We start from the raw sequence: 13,131 nt of genomic DNA on the forward strand, positions 1-13,131 counted from the left end.
TTCAATTTAGTAAATTTAAAAAGGAGTATAAAATAGGATCAGGAAGAGGTTACTCTAGAACTTAAAGAATAATTCAATATTAAGTCACATTTTTCATCATATCAGTAAATCAGATGAAAAAAAAGTTGACCTTATGAATAGAGGCCAAAATAGTGTTTGATTAAATATTGAATTCATTCTTGATGTAAAATAGTATAAAAATAAACATTTAAAATATAAGCGTAAAAATAACAAAGAACATATAACTTGACCCAGTCAATATTATGCATATTGGCAGAAAACAAAAGCTTTTCACAAATGTGCTGTTACTTCTCTAAGAAAAAAAATTGGAAGGAGGAGGATAAAAGAAGGAAGAGTGGTAATTTGACAGTGTCTTAGATTCGAAGAAGTACTATTCATAGCTGTTAAAATCTTGTCCATAAATAGAACATTTTCTCAGCTAATCACATGAAAATCAAATTTATAACCAATTACAAAAGGAGTACATGCAATCAGGGCCTATGCATCTATCCTCTCTAAACTTTCTTCAGTGTTTAAATACAAGACTAGATGAAAGAGGTAGAAATTACTGAAAGTAGAATTTCCCTCCATACATTTTCTTCTTAACAAGGAAGAAGATCCCTTACCAAATTGTTAGCTGAAAAAAAATCAGTATTTCCAAGAAATGTATATGTTTGTGTTAATTAAACTAATTGTTTTCTTAATACATATTGTGAAATGTAATAATCACTGATCTATCTGTAAGAGTAAATTACAACATTTTATAGCCCCTGTCTAATTACAAATTCTCTTAAAAGCTTTGGAAGCTTTTGGAAATTAAAACCTTTGGAAATTCACTTAAAACCTTTGGATTCAGAGAAATCTGATGAATTTTGACTTCAGCATAAAATATATTGTTTAACATGTGTGACATCAACAAATTAAAATCAAGTTATAAAAATAGGAACCTTAAAGGGGTCAAATCTCAATATATTTCCAAAAACCAAATGTTTCCACTTAAAGAAGAAAACTTTTACTTCTGATTTTAAAAAGAAAACATGAACCTCAAAATAGTTACAGTAGGCTCCCAAAATGTTATTGTATGATTATAGGAGTTTATTTTTGCACCTTTGAAAGTGTATTTTGATAATATATTTTAAACAGAAATGCTTTGTGCTAGTGCTTTGTGTGAGTATAGTGACTACTTCAGACTCAAAGTTGTGTTGAAGTGATGAAAAAGATATTGTATTTTTGAACCCTTGACATTCTTGTTTACAGAATTGGCATCAGCTATTGTCTTAGTCCATTTAATATTGATATAAAGGAATACCTGAAGCTGGGTAATTTCTAAGGAAACAAGACTTATTTCGTTCACTCTTCTTTTTTTTTTTTTTTTTTTTTTTTTTTTTTTTTTTTTTTTTTTTTTTGAGATGGAGTCTGGCTCTGTCGCCCAGGCTGGAGTGCAGTGGCGCAATCTCGGCTCACTGCAAGCTCCGCCTCCCGGGTTCACGCCATTCTCCTGCCTCAGCCTCCCAAGTAGCTGGGACTACAGGCGTTCACTCTTCTTACGGTGGGAAAGTTCAAGATTGGACATCTGCATCTGGTGAGGGCCTTAGGCTGCTTCCACTCATGGTGAAAGGCATCAGCCAGTACAGAGATCACCTGAAGAGAGAGGAGGCAAGAGAGAGAGGGGGAGGTGCCTGGCTCTTTTAACAATCAGCTCTTGTAGAAATTAAGAGGGGGAACTCATTCACCCTGAGGGAGGGCATTAATCCATTCATGAGAGATCTGCTCCTATGACCTAGACACTCTCAATAGACCTCACCTCCAACATTGGGGATCCAAGTGAAACATGAGGCAAAGGACAAACTTCCAAACCATAGCAGCTAGTTATATCATCTAGAACATCCAGAAGATATCTGATCACTTACAAGTACACTGGTTTCTAGTCTTCGAAGCCATGTATTGGGACACATTGTAATACATGGTACCTTCCAGTTGTTGGGGTTTTTGTGATATGCAGAGCTTTTGAACTTTTTTTCAGGATTAGAATAAGTAACTGTGCATCAACTTTGTAATCTAACTTGGTGCCCTCCTGCTTTGACTGAAAGTCTCTCTTCCTGATTCCATCATAGACAAAACTGAAAGAAGCCACAGAACACATTTGCTTTGGCATTTGTCAAGACTTCCTAACTTTTTAAGTAAAATAAATTTTAAAGCAGAACAAAAAAGTATTTGACCCATGGACTCTTGAGAAATCAAGTATATGATCCAGTGTCTTTGCAGTGTGACTATAATGTCAATTAAACTTAAGAGGAATTAACAAAATCTGTAGTTAATTCAAATGTAATGTGGAGTAAAAGTGACAAAAGCAAGTGACAAAAATATCATTTTATTTAAATATGAAGCACAATATATTTTTATTAATACCTTTATTATGAAATTATGAAAATATGCACATTGAAAGTATGAGCACCAAGTTTGTAATATTGGGGCAAAGGGAGGTCTAGATGTGGACAGAAATCTAGAATGGTTTTACATTTTGTAATACGCTAAAAAGGAATATACATCTACTTATGTATTTGTGTGAGTATGTGTATGTTTGTATGTGTTCCGAGATAGCATATATAGTTATGTATAGTAATTACACAGTATGTTTCAGATAGATTGATAGGATTAAGAGTATAGGCTTTTCAGCCTGATTTGTTGAATTTGAAGCCTCTTCTCCTAGCTTTGGGGAAAATATTTGGGAGTAATATTCATTATCTCTTTAGGAGAGGATTAGAATTCTCTACCCCATTCATATCTACCTTCTCCTTTCAACTTGCTTTGATCAATGAACTGTGAGGGAAATTGACATCTGTCTCCTGAGCAAAATCTTGTAAAACCAGCATGTCCTTCACATTTCCCTCCCTTTCCTCCTGTGTCTGTGATCATGGAAACAAGTGGAGATGGAGCCTCAGTCAGCTTGGATCCCTGAGTCATTATGATGCACAAACTCCTCTGCAATGCACATGTAGCATGCGTGAGAAATGAGGCTTTTGTGTTTTAAGTCACTGAGGCTATGGTTTTATATACAATTGTAACATAAGCTAGCTTATTCTGACAGATACAGATGCACTGCTATTGTACTTTTATACATGTCTAAATCAGAATAAGTTTAGAAGACTGGTGTGTTGCTCCTAAATGAATATAAACTCTCATGCATTGTTTTCCAGCAATCAGTCCGTATCAGATCTGAGCACTTAGGATAGGAATACATGCATTTCAGTCTGTTCTCAACGTGTGAATAAAGTAGGGGGTGAAAAGAAAAGTAGTCATGTGAAAAAAATAAATAAAAATGTGTTTTATAACAGGATGTTAAGTGCATTTTCTCCAGTGATGTCCGTTATTCTTTTGATACTCCACAGTAAGGACAATGGGCATTAGTTGAAGAGGACAGACCATCTCATCTGACGTCCCAGTCGGGGTGGTCTCGGAGCTGATTCTGCAAACCTTAGCCCATAGGCACCTCCAAACAAGAGCATCTGCAAAGAGGAGGCCAGGATATTGAAGAAATGAAATTGGTGGGGTTTTCCTTGAAGAGAATTGTGGGCAAATTGTGCTCCTCCCCCTTCCTTGGACCCCTCCTCCCCCACCACCTCAAGAAGAGTGAAAGTGGCATCCAAAGAATGGCTTAATGAGCAGAAGCCCGGGCCGGGCGCGGTGGCTCTTGCCTGTAATCCCAGCACTTCGGGAGGCTGAGGTGGACGGATCACAAGGTCAGGAGATCGAGACCATCCTGGCTAACAAGGTGAAACTCCGGCTCTACTAAAAATACAAAAAAAATAAGCTGGGCGTGGTGGCGGGCGCCTGTAGTCCCAGCTACTCCGGAGGCTGAGGCAGGAGAATTGCTTGAACCCGGGAGGCAGAGGTTGCAGTGAGCCGAGATCGCGCCACTGCACTCCAGCCTGGGCTACAGAGCAAGACTTCGCCTCAAGAAAAAACAAACAAACAAAAAAAACCCAACAACAACAACAAAAAGCAAACAAACAAAAAAAACAAAAAGCACCAGAAGCCCTGGAGTTGAGGAGACAGGAACAGGGCGTGACTCTTGTTGACTGGAGTCCTCTCTGTGAAAGAAGCTGGAGTGTTTTGTGTGATGGAGCGCAGGCAGAACGACATGATCAGAAGAGTCCGTAATTCTATAGAGAGGCAGAGGTAGCGGGATTTTCGTGTAGGAAGAGTTTATCTCATGGGAGGTAGCAGAACTGTAGACATCTTAAGAGACTCAGCCCCAGAGAACTGGCTCCGGGTAAGGTGACTGAGAGCCACCTGTGCCAGGGGCACCTCGGGAAACGTCCGCCCTGGGGGACTCGGTGCCCTGGGAGGCTGTCCCTTACACAATCACCATCCAAGGGGTGATTAAAGGGGAAGAATTTGGGAATTTTTCACAGAAGCCCCAGTCCAGAAAGATCTGGCCTTTTCTTCAAATCCTCTCTCACTCCTGTGCCTGACCTTAAGGTCAGCTAGAAAGCAGGTAAGACTGGAATAAAGGAAGAAAGAAGAAAAGTGCACGTGCTACTCCCTACTCCTCTGCAAGCCTGGAGAACCTCGAATCAAGCCTGGGAGTGGGACGGGGAGCTGGAAATGAAGGTATTTTAGACTAGGTTGCACTTTTTTCCTTTTTTTTGCAAACATACAATGCATAAGTCAAGAATTCTAAATGTACAGCTGGATGACTTTTTTCTTATCTCCACCCATGTAAACCCTAGCCAGAACTTCTCAGGAAACAAACAATAACCTGATTTCTATCACTTTAGATGGCTAACTCTTCTTGAGCTCTCCATAAACGGAATTATGCATTATGAAATCTTTTGTGGCTGGCTTCTTTCCCCCTACATTATATCTGTGGGTGTCATGCTGAGGGTCGTGTGGTCGGCAGCGTATTTTTACTGCTGTATAGATCCCTGTGGTGCGAATGTATCACCACTGGCTTATCCATTCCACTAGTGATGGATGGATTGTTTTTATGCTTTGACTATTAGGGATTAAACTACTATGAACATATTTGTACGTGTGCTTCTCACAGGTAAAGTGCATAGGAGTGGACTTGCTGGGTCACAGAAGACCACATTGAACATTCGTAATGTAGGCAAAGGCGGTCTCATACTCACCCCCACTCAGCTACATAAGAATGGGCTTGGGCCTGGAACACTTCCTTATCAAGAGATAGAGTCCTTGCAGCTTGACCTGGGCTTGTCACCTTGTGTGGGACTATCTTTCCCTGCTTCTGAGTCAGTGTGTGCACTCCTTTGTTCTGATTAAGTGAATGTATGAATGGTTCTCCCCAGCTTTTTGTATTTCAGATCCCACAGCTGGGGGAGGGAATGGGAAAGGTAAGTTTTGGGGAGGGGATTCTTTTACTGCCGCATAAAGTGGGATGCCTGCAGCCATACTGCCCACCTTGGCTTTGGAGTGGATCTGCTGCCTATGGGGGACTGGCACGTTTCAAGGGACTGGATCTTGTAAACACTCTCTCTCTTATTTTGGTGTAAGTAAACACTGTACCACTTGAGCCTGCTAGGCATCTTGTCTGCTGTCAGTGACCTCAAATCATGCACTGGTCTCTCCCCTGGGCGGCGCTTCTTTCCCTGTTAACCTTGACCACATTTGACCACATTCTTGTGACAGTCTATCCTGCAGCACAACATGACCACCCAGTGAACACTGAAACAAGTAGATCCTGCTAAACAATTTTCCTAGGTGTATGTAAAACTTTATACTGTAGTCAGCAGTATATGAGAGTTCCAGTTGTTCCACTTCCTCACTTATTAAATTTTACATTGAATAGTCTTTTAAGTTTGAGTCATTGTGTAGTGGTGTCTCATTGCATTTCCCCAATAAGTAATGATGTCGTATTGACCGTGTGTGTGTGTGTGAGAGTGTGTGTGTGAAGTTCCTGTTCTAGTCTTTTGACCACTTTGACCATTTTTATTGAGGAGCTTCTTTTTATATATTCAGGACACAAATCCTTAGTTATATATATAGTAATTTTCCCCAGTGTGTGCTTGAGATTTTCACTCTCTAAATGGGTGTCTTTTGATGAGCAGAAATTGTTAATTTTAGGAAAGTTTAATTTATCAATTATGGTTATAGTTGTGTACAGCTTGGAAAATCGTTGCCTATCCCAATGTTATAAAAATAATGTCCTATGTTCTTTTTTAAGAGGCTACATTATTTTACATTTCTCACCAAGGTCTCAGATCTAGTTGATGTGATTTTTGCAAATCACAGACTCGCTTTTGTATAGGGTATGAGGAGGGGTCAAAATAAATTTTTTCTCATAGATATCCAGTTGATCCAGCACCTTTTATTGAAAAGGCCATTCTACACACTAAATTGTAGTAGTTCTTTTGTCAAAAATCAGGTGACTATATATAGAAAGGTCTGTTTCTGATCTGTTTTCTGTTTTATTATTCTATGTGTCCATGCTTGTTCTAACACCTTACTGTTTGATGTACTTTAGCTTTATAGTAAGTTTTGATATTTAATCATGTAAATCCTCAAACTTTGTTCTTTTTCAAAGTTATCTTGGCTGTTAAATTCTTGGTATTTCCAAATATAGTTTTAAAACAGTGTCAGATAATACTGCTTTTGTATTACTTAAAGGTGAAATACTCAGTACCTGAACACAATGACAAATTCTATGATCTGAAACTAACCTCTGGGTGTGGGAATTTGAAAGTTAGTGGATAAAGTGAGTAGCTATGTTTTCTGCTTTCATCTCACTAAATCTAGTTTATTTAACAATCAGATTGCAATAACATAATAAATTCTATAGTAAGATTGTATATAATTAGCTATATATTGGAAGAGGAGGAAAAAGTTATAACTGTGAGTGCTGATGAAGCTAACATTTTACCTGCATTTTGAAGTGTGAATAAACATTCAACAGGAAGAAAGGGCAGGAAAAGAAATGTACTTATTTCATGGAATAAGAAGTAAGAGATGTGAAAGAAAAATATGAGTAAAATAATCAGTAATGCTTTAAAAAAAAGAAAGTAGGGAAGCCATTAATCTACCGTGGCTGTTACATTGATGTTCAAAATGAGAACTAAAGCCATATTCAACTGCAGCCTCCCACACTTTTATCATACTTTTCTTATATCTGTTTGTTCTTTCTTCTTCTTTTTTTTTTTCGGAGTCTCACTCTGTCACCCAGGCTGGAGTGCAGTGGCACGATCTCGGCTCACTACAACCTGCACCTCCCGGGGTCAAGCGATTCTCCTGCCTCAGCCTCCTGAGTAGCTGGGATTACAGGCACGTGCCACCGTGCCCAGCTGATTTTTTGTATTTTTAGTAGAGATGGGGTTTCACCATGCTGGCCAGGCTGGTCTCAAATTCCTGACCTTATGATCGCGCCCACCTCAGTCTTCCAAAGTTCTGGGATTGCAAGCATGGGCCACCGCGCCCAGCCTTGGATCTGTACTTTCTAACAGAGCACCACAACTAGCATTTCTAACAAATGCTGCAAATCTTAAAGACAATTGTGTTCAGCATAATCTAAGAATACAGAGCATAAAAGCCTATTTTAGAAAAAATATTAAAAGCATAATGTTAAAATTCAACTCTTATTTTTAGAACCTACTGTGTGCCAGGCACTTTAAAAAATTCTTTTAATACAAGGATGAGCAAAATTGGCGAAATCTCTGCCCCTGTGGAGTGACCATTCTAATGAAGAAAACAGTAAGCAAGTTAAGAAGCAAATGCATAATATAGTGTTAGGTTGTGATAAGGGCTATGTGGAAAAATAAAGTGTGGTTGAATATAGAATGACACAATGTGTGTGTAGAGAGAGTATTGTTGGAAAGAAGGCTCAGAAGTGAAAGAAATGATGAAAGAACCACAACAATATCTGGGGCAAGAGGGAATAGCCAATCAGAAGCCTTAAGGCAGCAAGAGTTGGGAGGTTTAATAAACGGCAAGAAAAATAGTGCAAAAGTGATATAGAGTGGTAGAGGGAAAAGTAGTAAGTAACAGATACAAAAGATGAGCAGGACCTAGATTCCCTGTGGTCTGGGAGATAATGATGAAGACTTATGGATTTGTTTCATGTGATGAAAATCTGTTATAGAACTTGAGTAGGAAATGATGTGATCTGATCTATGTTTTTGAAAGAATCATTTTGGCTCCTGTTTGGAAAATAGCCAGGGATTGAGGTGGTGAAAAAAATAGTAATAGAAGTAAAGGGAACAGTCAGAAGTGACTGCAGTAATTTAGAAGAGAGATAATGGAAGCATGGCCTGGGGTAGTAGCTACAAAAAAGGTGAGAACTCGATTTAGGATGTGTTGTGAAGATAAAGTTGACAGGCTTTGCCAATGGAATGGACGTGGAGTGTGTAAGAAATAGGGAATCCAGGCTGATTTTTAAATTGAGGGCCTGAGCCACTGGATAAGTTAGAGATGATATTTCCACTAAGACTGGAAGTGAGGGAAAGCATCATATTTGGGGCAAGGAGGAATCAAAGTTTCTGTTTGGAGTGGTTAAATTCAGAATGCTTCTCAGGTATCCCAGGAGAGGTGTTAATTTGGCAGTCAGGTGTCTGAATCTGCACACAGAGGGGAGGTCAAAGCTGGACGTGTTAGTTTAGAAATAACCAGCATTTGGGTAAGATTTAAACTTATGACATAGGATAAAATTATGTACAGAGAGCATTTACTCAGACAACTCTCAATATTCAGGAACACAAGCCTAGCCAGACTGGCTCGGGATAAATACAGTTTTATGTAGAAGATGAATAGGTGTCCATGTAGAACCAAAGTAAAGGCACAAATAAATACAAGTCTATCATCTCTCTTGGTTACACAGAATACATGAGGCAGTAAAGGATAAGGATTAAGCTCTCAACATGTGAATGTCTTGAATTCAGATGTCAAACAGAACTGAATTTGAATCTGTTTCCCACCAGCCAAATGAGGGTTTGGTGACGATGACCATGATGATGACAATGACTTACATTTCTTAATGTTTCCCCTATGTGTGTTGGACTTTTAAACTTGTTCCAGTACAGGTAGGAAAAGGAAATTCACATTAGTTTTTATGTGAGATATATATATATATATATATATATATATATATATATATATATGTCATATATATATATATATATATGACACACATGTATATACACCACACACACATACACACACGCACACACACACACGCACGCAGACACAGAGACAGAGTCTCTGTGTGCTGCCCAGGCTGGTCTCAAACTCCTGGGCTCAAGTAATCCTCCTGCCTAGGTCTCCCAAAGTGCTGGGATTACAGGCGTGATCCACTGTGCCCTGCCCTAAATATATATTTTTATATAGCAGGAAATCAAAAAAGAACATGAGGATTACAAATTTTAATCACAGAGGGAAAGATTTTGTGAGATAGCATAATTTCATATTCAGACAGCAAGTCTTTAGCTAATTCTTTAATTAAAGCTGTGACAAAACCATTTTTTTAAAAAAAATGTTTTTGTGACACCTTTACCTGTGAAGTTTTGAAAGATCTGCACTTGGTAAATTTAGCATCGTTTAATTTTTCTTTTTCCTATAGTAATTACAAAATTCTGGAGGGAGGAAAAAAATGTAATATTCTCCAGGAATGAGAAGGGAAGATAATACTTTGAGCTATACTAGACATAATCATTTTTGTACATGCACTTTCAGAAGAGGTCCCATGCTGTGGACTGAAGTTGAAATGAAATACAGTAATTGTCTCCAGCATTAAATACCCATAGGCATATTTTTACAAGAACATACATTAGTACATGCCTGCTAGATACATAACAATGTGTGAGTATATTTTAAGAGAATCTTAATATGACTAACAAATAGCAATCAAATTGTTCACAATTTCAGGCTCAAAATTGAAAAGAAGAGGAAATTTTTTTACTAAAAAATTATATACACAGAGACAGTGATGCAAAGTTGAGCACTAATGCAAATTAGGATGAAATATGAGAAGTAATCAGTTCCAACCATCTGCCTAGCTTCTCCTTACTTCTGCCCTTCCCTAGCAGGGGTGAGCTAAAGTTTTTATCTCCTATGGAGATGGGAAATGACAGAGAGTGAAAGGCTAGTGGGAAAGTTGCAGGCACCCCCTTCTCTAAAAGCAGGAGGCTGTGGGTGAGTACTGCAATTTTGTTTTTCTAATTTGTTCTTGAGGTTTCTCTCTGGAAAATGAGTATGAATTCTAACCCTGCATTGACAGGGCTCCAGTGATTTGGTCATGGATGTCTACAGTGACTTCTTTATCCTAGTGGATGGCCTAATGTCTAAGTGTTGCCTAATGCCTAAGCGTTCAACCCATGACCAGGTGTCCCGCTCACAGGAAACATGCTTATACCAGCAGGCCCCCTTGTGGCTCTTGTCTGACCTATGTCCAGTTTATTTCTACCAAGATATCCATTGTGTAGGAGAGCTTTCCCTTGGAAAGAAGTTAGATTCAGGTGTGTCAGTCAGATGAGATGCAGAGGAGGCAATGCAACTAAAACCATATAATAATAGAAGGAGTTTATTACTTACAGATTAGAGAAAAGGGCAGCCCTCCTTGTAGGGCCAATGGGTAGGGGGAGCCATTCTAGACATACATGCTCAACCAGAACCAGAAAGTGGAGAGCAAAAGAGAGAGTGAGGGGCCTGTGTGCTAAAGCTTTTATTGGACTCCAAGATATTATCCAGGTGGGTTTCCATTGGAGTTCTAATTTGCGAGTTTAAATTAGACAAGCTGGTGCAAAACAAGCTGGTGCAAGTTCTATGTGGCCATGCTGTTAACCGAGAGGTTGTCACTGCAGCATATCTGTGCGGTCTATGGGGGATGGAGGAGTCAGTGGGGTAAGCCAATAGGTGATATCTAGCTGTCTTTTAGGGAGGGTGGTCAACAGGGGGCAATTGTATAAGGCAGATATCTGGATTACCACATTAAGGAACTGGGATGAAATAGAGAACTGGAAATTGTGCCAAGGGTGACTAAGCCCTGTTTCTTGTATGAGAAAGTCCAACTTATATTCAAAATGAATGCCAAGGCAACATAAAATTACAGGAATTCACTACCATGCATCCCCATGCTCCTGAATTTTTAAGTCCAAACTCCCTATATCTAGCTGATAATATGGGTCCCAAGTAATATGGAAATTCCTGGAATTTCTGCTGCTAATTGGAAGTCCCAGCCCATTTCATTCAAGGTAATTTATCTTTGGGTCCAATGTCAGCATTTTATGACACTTAGATGCTCTCATCAAAGATGAGAGCCCTGTAACAGGGCTCTCAGGTAGGTCCAGCCCACCCTGGGGCTTGGAGTGATTTCAGATACTCTGAATGCCTCTGGTTCCCAAACTGCCATGGGCTTGCTGGTGGAAAAAAACAGACCTTGATACCCTTACTATGAATTATATATATGATTGGCTAACTGAAAGCAAAATCATAACGGAACATGACTGCAGACAGGTATATATTCTCCAGGGGGCCCGTGTTTCTTTGGGGCAAACGCATCTCACCAGGTGAATGGCCTCAATGGCTGGAGGCAGCATGAACTCTAGACTTTCGGATACTTGGATAATTTATTAGGAACAACGGCAGACAGAGTTGAATCTAGTCTTTGAGAATATTCCCTACAAGCCAGCACAGACCAAAATCTTTCAGGTATAAAATTCTCTTCTTTCTTACTGTAGTATATCTTTGGCAACAGGGGTACACAGATCATGGAAAACTTAAGAATGTAAGTTACATTTTAGTAGCTTCATTTGCTTCCAGGACTAAGGTGGAATATATATGTGTCCAAAGAGCTTTCTTAATTGGATGTGGGCTTACCCTGATCTACTTTAGTCCACATTCCTTGTTATTAAGCTTTTTATTGCTGCAGCATATTCTCTAAATATAATTTACTCATGATGATAATTAATCAACATTACAGAAGAAAGCTATAAATGTAAGGTGATAATATAAAATATATATTTCTATGTCATATATTACATAGTAAATAAAACACATACTAAATCAAAAGTAATATAATAAAATAAAAATAGATATTATAGGCTAAAATATATATGTACACATAAACATTTAGTGTAAATGTGCATATAAAATGAGAAAAAGGAAAAACATTAAAATAATACTGTAGGTAGGTAGGGGGATTGTGGTGGTTTAACTTTTCACATATTCCAAAATCTTTAATTACTATTTTATAACTTACATAAATTGTAGAATAACTTCTCTTGTTTAGTAACATCATAGAGGGGAGTAAAACTGGCAGAAATGGGTATGTTTGATCAGTGTTGATCCTTCAAACTACAGTGATCCACTTCTGAGAATGAGGAGCTCACATTTAATGAAGGAGTAAGCCAGGTTCTTACAGAGCATGAGATTCAGCTTCTCCTATCATGACGCAGGGTCAGGCTCTGGGCCAGGAGAGCAATGGCCAGCTTTGGAAGCCATATCTCAGGTCACATTCAAAAGCACACATTTTCAAGTCTTTTCCTAATGCTGCTTTTGTCACATTAGAATGAAATTTGCCCTCTGAGTTGAAATATTCTATAAAAAACACAATCTTGCTTAAGTTAAAATTTAAAGTTAGCTTCTCTGACAGCTGGGATGTGAAGAGACAGTGAAGAGATTCCGACTTTTGGCATTGTCAGCAGTTTCCCCTGAGAGTGGAGTTCTGTCTTTCTGCAACCTGCAGCTCTCGCTTTCCTGCTGTGACTGAGCCAGTGGGATCGTCGGCCAGGAGAGGGCGGCCTCACCCAGTGAGACATAAATCCAGAAGCTCCCTATGAAGGCACTAGGAAGGTGAAACGCAATCGTCACCTACGCTTGCTCTGCTTTCTGCGTTTTCTGCATTCCACCTTAGAGCGTCAGGCTTAACTTTGGAGGTGTTAAATTTCCATGTGTCCATGAAACACTATAAGTATTATTTCAGCAGCTTGGAGAAATCCCAAACACAAGTCAGGAAGTTACCTCCGTCAGAGGCTTGGGGCCTCACCCTTGCATGGGTCTCAGAGAAAGCTTCCTTTCTGTAAGACACATTCCAATCATCACACTGTGGCTAAAAGGCCAAATATAGGAGAGATATTTGCCCAGATACAGCAAAGCTGATGTTGGTTTGCCTAAGCAATTTAATAA

The 13,131-nt window shown here is 39.0% G+C and overlaps 1 long non-coding RNA gene across 1 annotated transcript in view; it reads right to left on the reverse strand.

The window, feature by feature from the left end:
• Window positions 1–2,394: 2,394 nt before the first annotated feature.
• LOC115933714 (uncharacterized) overlaps window positions 2,395–13,131 on the reverse strand; it is a 49,501-nt gene continuing 38,764 nt past the window's right edge. Inside the window, exon 3 of the long non-coding RNA XR_004069569.2 lies at window positions 2,395–3,506. This is a non-coding gene — a long non-coding RNA (uncharacterized lncRNA). The remainder of the gene's footprint in view (window positions 3,507–13,131) is intronic.

Source organism: Gorilla gorilla, chromosome 11, assembly GCF_029281585.2.
Source record: "Gorilla gorilla gorilla isolate KB3781 chromosome 11, NHGRI_mGorGor1-v2.1_pri, whole genome shotgun sequence".
Lineage (NCBI taxonomy): Eukaryota > Metazoa > Chordata > Mammalia > Primates > Hominidae > Gorilla > Gorilla gorilla.